This window comes from Seriola lalandi, unplaced genomic scaffold, assembly GCF_002814215.2.
Source record: "Seriola lalandi dorsalis isolate HSWRI2012SDOR001 ecotype SW California unplaced genomic scaffold, Sedor1 jcf7180002054970, whole genome shotgun sequence".
NCBI lineage: Eukaryota > Metazoa > Chordata > Actinopteri > Carangiformes > Carangidae > Seriola > Seriola lalandi.
Window position 1 is genome coordinate 210,177 of NW_019525521.1, and position 7,302 is coordinate 217,478.

Here is a 7,302-nt window from a genome sequence, read left to right on the forward strand (position 1 = left end):
CAGAATATATTAAGGCATGAAAAGGTGAAAAAAAGACGACTATAGTAAAGTATAAGAACCTCGTATTATATGACGGCTGTCAAACAAAAACTGTCTAACTACTACTAAAATATCCTGATTCAAATAAAATGTAAAAAGTTAAAGAAATTAATTCACGGAAAGTTTCATTAATATTTATAAAATGTATTTATTGTATAGTAAGGCATAAAAATGTCATACTATAGTCAGGCATAAAAAATCAAAAAAACATCATATTATAGTAAAGCATAAAAACATAATACTGTAGTAAGGCATAAAAATGTAAAAAAAAGTCATAGTATAGTGATGCAAAAAAATGTAAAAGAAACGTCATAGTATAGTAAGGTATATAAACGTCAAAAACGTCACTGTAAAAAAATGGCAAAATAACGTCATAGTATTGTAAGGCATAAAAACGTCAAAAAAAATCATAGTATAGTAAGGCACATAAATGTCAAAAAACATCATCGTATAGTAAGGTGAAAAAACATCATAGTATAGTAAGGTATATAAACGTCAAAAAATGTCACTGTAAAAAAATGTCAAAATAACATCATTGTATAGTCAGGCATAAAAACGTCAAAAAACGTCAAAATAACGCCATAGTATAGTAAGACATAAAAATGTAAAAAAATGTCATGGTATAGTTAGGCATAAAGATTTGAAAAAAATGTCATAGTATAGTAAGGCATAAAAATGTAAAAAAAATGTCTTAGTATAGTAAGGTATATAAACGTCAAAAACGTCACTGTAAAAAAATGTCTTAGTATAGTGAGGCAAAAACATGTCATGTATAGTCAGGCAAAAAACGTAAAAAAAACGTCATAGTATAGTAAGGCATAAAAACGTCAAAAAACGTCATAGTATAGTAAGGTATATAAACGTCAAAAAACGTCACTGTAAAAAAATGTCAAAATAACGTCATAGTATAGTCAGGCATAAAAACGTCAAAAAACGTCATAGTATAGTAAGGCATAAAAATGTAAAAGAAATGTCATACTATAGTAAGGCATTAAAATTTCAAAAAAATGTCATGGTATAGTAAGGCAAAAAAACGTCAAGAAACGTCATAGTATAGTAAGGTATATAAACGTCAAAAACGTCACTGTAAAAAAATGGCAAAATAACGTCATAGTATAGTCAGGCATAAAAATTTCAAAAAAATGTCATAGTATAGTAAGGCATAACAATGTAAAAAAATGTCATGGTATAGTAAGGCATAAAAATGTAAAAAAAACATCATAGTATAGTCAGGCATAAAAACGTCAAAAAACGTCATAGTAAAGTCAGGCATAAAAACGTCAAAAAATGTCATAGTATAGTAAGGCAAAAAATTTAAAAAAAAAACGTCATAGTATAGTAAGGCAAAAAAACGTCACAGTATAGTAAGGTATAACAATGTAAAAAAATGTCATGGTATAGTAAGGCATAAAAATGTAAAAAAAACATCATAGTATAGTCAGGCATAAAAACGTCAAAAAAACATCATAGTATAGTAAGGTATATAAACGTCAAAAACATCACTGTAAAAAAACGCCAAAAAACGTTATAGTATAGGAAGGCATAAAAATGTAAAAAAAATGTCATAGTATAGTAAGGCAAAAAATGTCAAAAAACATCATCGTATAGTAAGGCGAAAAAACATCATAGTATAGTAAGGTATATAAACGTCAAAAATGTCACTGTAAAAGAACGTCAAAAAACGTCATAGTATTGTAAGGCATAAAAACGTCAAAAAACGTTATAGTATAGTAAGGCACATAAATGTCAAAAAACGCTGTAGTATAAAAATGTCAAAATAACTACATAGTATAGTAAGGCAAAAACTTCAAAAAATGTCATAGTATAGTCAGATATATAAACGTCAAAAACGTCACTGTAAAAAAATTTCAAAATAACGTCATAGTATAGTCAGGCATAAATACGTCAAAAAATATCATAGTATAGTAAGGTATATAAACGTCAAAAAACGTCATAGTATAGTAAGGCAAAAAAACGTCAAAAAACGTCATAGTATAGTAAGGTATATAAACGTCAAAAAACGTCATAGTATAGTAAGGTATATAAACGTCAAAAACGTCACTCTAAAAAAATGTCAAAATAACGTCATAGTATAGTCAGGCATAAAAACGTCAAAAAACGTCATAGTATAGTAAGGTATATAAACGTCAAAAACGTCACTGTAATAAAATGGCAAAATAACGTCATAGTATAGTAAGGCATAAAAATGTAAAAAAATATCATGGTATAGTAAGGCATGAAAATGTACAAAAATGTCATAGTATAGTAAGGCAAAAAAACATCATAGTATAGTAAGGTATATAAACGTCAAAAACGTCACTCTAAACAAATGTCAAAATAACGTCATAGTATAGTCAGGCATAAATACGTCAAAAAACGTCATAGTATAGTAAGGTATATAAACGTCAAAAATGTCACTGTAAAAGAACGTCAAAAAACGTAATAGTATAGTAAGGCATAAAAATGCAAAAAAAATGTCATAATATAGTAAGGCAAAAAATGTCAAAAAGCGTCATAGTATAGTAAAGCATAAAAACGTCAAAAAATGTCATAGTATATTAAGGTATATAAACGTTAAAAAACGTCACTGTAAAAAAATGTCAAAATAACGTCATAGTATAGTAAGGCATAAAAACGTAAAAAAAAACGTCATTGTATAGTAAGGCAAAAAATGTCAAAAAACATCATCGTATAAAACTTCAAAAAACGTCATAGTATAGTCAGGCATAAAAATTTCAAAAAAATGTAATAGTATAGTAAGGTATATAAACGTCAAAAATGTCACTCTGAAAAAATGGCAAAATAACGTCATAGTATAGTAAGGTATATAAACGTCAAAAATGTCACTCTGAAAAAATGGCAAAATAACGTCATAGTATAGTAAGGTATATAAACGTCAAAAATGTCACTCTGAAAAAATGGCAAAATAACGTCATAGTATAGTAAGGTATATAAACGTCAAAAAACATTATAGTATAGTCAGGCATAAAAACGTCAAATAACGTTATAGTATAGTAAGGAATAAAAATTTCAAAAAAAATGTCATAGTATAGTAAGGCAAAAAAACATCATAGTATAGTAAGGTATATAAACGTCAAACACGTCACTGTAAAAAAATTTCAAAATAACGTCATAGTATAGTCAAGCATTAAAACGTCAAATAAACGTCATAGTATAGTAAGGCACATAAATGTCAAAAAACACTGTAGTAAAAAAATGTCAAAATAACTACATAGTATAGTAAGGCAAAAAACTTCAAAAAATGTCATAGTATAGTCAGGTATAAAAACGTCATAGTATAGTAAGGCAAAAACTTCAAAAAATGTCATAGTATAGTCAGGTATAAAAACGTCATAGTATAGTAAGGCAAAAATATTTCAAAAAATGTCATAGTATAGTCAAGCATGAAAATGTCAAATAACAGGGGCTTCATGTGGCATAGTGGTCTAAGCAGGCGCCCCATGTGTAGAGGCTGCAGTCGGCCCCGGTTCGAGTCCCGCATCGGACGGCCTTTACTGCATGTCATTCCCCCTCTCTCTGCCTCCCAATTTCTTGTCTCTCTACTGTCCTGTCAAATAAAGGCATATAAAGCCCAAAAAAATATACTTAAAAAAAAAAAAAAAAATGTCAAAAAACGCTGTAGTAAAAAAATGTCAAAATAACTACATATAAGTAAGGCAAAAACTTCAAAAAATGTCAAAGTATAGTCAGGTATAAAAACGTCATAGTATAGTAAGGCAAAAATATTTCAAAAAATGTCATGGTATAGTAAAGCAAATAAACGTCAAGAAACGTCATAGTATAGTAAGGTATATAAACGTCAAAAACGTCACTGTAAAAAAATGGCAAAATAACGTCATAGTATAGTCAGTCATAAAAATGTCAAAAAACATCATAGTATAGTAAGGCATAAAAATGTACAAAAATGTCATGGTATAGTGAGGCAAAAACATGTCATAGTATAGTAAGGCAAAAAATGTCAAAAAACGTCATAGTATAGTAAGGCATAAAAATTTCAAAAAAATGTCATAGTATAGTAAGGCATAAAAACGTCAAAAAAAATCATAGTACAATAAGGCATAAAAACGAAAAAAAAAATGTCATAGTATAGTGAGGCAAAAAAATGTCATGTATAGTAAGGCAAAAAACTTCAAAAAACGTCATAGTATAGTAAGGCATAAAAATTTCAAAAAAACGTCATAGTATAATAAGGCAAAAATATTTCAAAAAATGTCATGTTATAGTAAGGCAAAAAAACGTCAAGAAACGTCATAGTATAGTAAGGTATATAAACGTCAAAAACGTCACTGTAAAAAAATGGCAAAATAACGTCATAGTATAGTCAGGCATAAAAATTTCAAAAAAATGTAATAGTATAGTAAGGCATAAAAATGTACAAAAATGTCATGATATAGTGAGGCAAAAAAAATGTCATAGTATAGTAAGGCAACAAATGTCAAAAAACGTCATAGTATAGTATGGCATAAAAATGTACAAAAATGTCATGATATAGTGAGGCAAAAAAATGTCATAGTATAGTAAGGCAACAAATGTCAAAAAACGTCATAGTATAGTAAGGCATAAAAATGTCATGTATAGTAAGGCAAAAAATTTCAAAAAAACGTCATAGTATAGTAAGGCATAAAAACGTCAAAAAAAATCATAGTACAATAAGGCATAAAAACGTAAAAAAAAATGTCATAGTATAGTGAGGCAAAAAAATGTCAAGAAACGTCATAGTATAGTAAGGTATATAAACGTCAAAAACGTCACTGTAAAAAAATGGCAAAATAACGTCATAGTATAGTCAGGCATAAAAATTTCAAAAAAATGTCATAGTATAGTAAGGCATAAAAATGTAAAAAAGATGTCATAGTATAGTGAGGCAAAAAAATGTCATGTATAGTAAGGCAAAAAACTTCAAAAAATGTCATAGTATAGTAAGGCATAAAAATGTAAAAAAAAATGTCATAGTATAGTAAGGCAAAAGATTTCAAAAAACCTCATAGTATAGTAAGGCAAAAAAAAATTTAAAAAACCTCATAGTATAGTAAGGCATAAAAATGTCAAAAAATCAGGCAAAAAACGTCAAAATAACGTCATAGTATAGTAAGGCAAAAAATGTCAAAAAACGTCATAGTACAGTCAGGCATAAAAATGTAAAAACATGTCATAGTATAGTCAGGCATAAAGACGTCAAAAAACGTTATAGTATAGTAAGGCACATAAATGTCAAAAAACGCTGTAGTATAAAAATGTCAAAATAACTACATAGTATAGTAAGGCAAAAACTTAAAAAAATGTCATAGTATAGTCAGGTATAAAAACATCATAGTATAGTAAGGTATATAAACGTCAAAAAACGTCATAGTATAGTAAGGCAATAAAACGTCAAAAAACGTCATAGTATAGTAAGGTATATAAACGTCAAAAACGTCACTGTAATAAAATGGCAAAATAACGTCATAGTATAGTCAGGCATAAATACGTCAAAAAACATCATAGTATAGTAAGGCATGAAAATGTACAACAATGTCATAGTATAGTAAGGCATAAAAATGTAAAAAAATATCATGGTATAGTAAGGCAAAAAAACATCATAGTATAGTAAGGTATATAAACGTCAAAAAAGTCACTGTAAAAAAATGTCAAAATAACGTCATAATATAGTCAGGCATAAATACGTCAAAAAACATCATAGTATAGTAAGGTATATAACAGCAAAAAACGTCATAGTATAGTAAGGCATGAAAATGTACAACAATGTCATAGTATAGTAAGGCAAAAAAACATCATAGTATAGTAAGGTATATAAACGTCAAAAATGTCACTGTAAAAGAACGTCAAAAAACGTAATAGTATAGTAAGGCATAAAAATGCAAAAAAAATGTCATAGTATAGTAAGGCAAAAAATGTAAAAAAAAACGTCATAGTATAGTAAGGCAAAAAATGTCAAAAAGCGTCATAGTATAGTAAAGCATAAAAACGTCAAAAAATGTCATAGTATATTAAGGTATATAAACGTAAAAAAACGTCACTGTAAAAAAATGTCAAAATAACGTCATAGTATAGTAAGGCATAAAAACGTAAAAAAATGTCATAGTATAGTGAGGCAAAAAAATGTCATGTATAGTAAGGCAAAAAAATTAAAAAAACATCATAGTATAGTAAGGTATATAAACGTCAAAAAATGTCACTGTAAAAAAATGTCAAAATAACATCATCGTATAGTCAGGCATAAAAAGGTCAAAAAACGTCATAGTAAAGTCAGGCATAAAAACGTCAAAAAATGTCATAGTATAGTAAGGCAAAAAATTTTTAAAAAACGTCATAGTATAGTAAGGCATAAAAACGTCATAATATAGTAAGGTATATAAACATCAAAAACGTCACTGTAAAAAAATGTCAAAATAACGTCATAGTATTGTAAGGCAAAAAACTTCAAAAAATGTCATAGTATAGTAAGGCAAAAAAACGTCAAAAAATGTCATAGTATAGTAAGGCAAAAAAATTTTAAAAAACGTCATAGTATAGTAAGGCAAAAAAACGTCAAGAAACGTCATAGTATAGTAAGGCAAAAAAACGTCATAATATAGTAAGGTATATAAACATCAAAAACGTCACTGTAAAAAAATGTCAAAATAATGTCATAGTATAGTAAGGTATATAAACGTCAAAAAACGTCATTGTATAGTAAGGCAAAAAATGTCAAAAAACATCATCGTATAGTAAGGCGAAAAAACATCATCGTATAGTAAGGCGAAAAAACATCATAGTATAGTAAGGTATATTAACGTCAAAAAACGTCATTGAAAAAAAATGTCAAAATAACGTCATAGTATAGTAAGGTTTATAAACGTCAAAAACGTCACTGTAAAAAAATGTCAAAATAACGTCATAGTATTGTAAGGCATAAAAATGTCAAAAAACGTTATAGTATAGTAAGGCACATAAATGTCAAAAAACACTGTAGTAAAAAAATGTCAAAATAACTACATAGTATAGTAAGGCAAAAAACTTCAAAAAATGTCATAGTATAGTCAGGCATAAAAATGTCGAATAACAGGGGCTTCATGTGGCATAGTGGTCTAAGCAGGCGCCCCATGTGTAGAGGCTACAGTCTTCGCTGCAGTCGGCCCTGGTTCGAGTCCCGCATCGGACGGCCTCATTCCCCCTCTCTCTGCCTCCCCATTTCTTGTCTCTCTACTGTCCTGTCAAATAAAGGCATATAAAGCCCAAAAAAATATACTTAAAAAAAAAAAA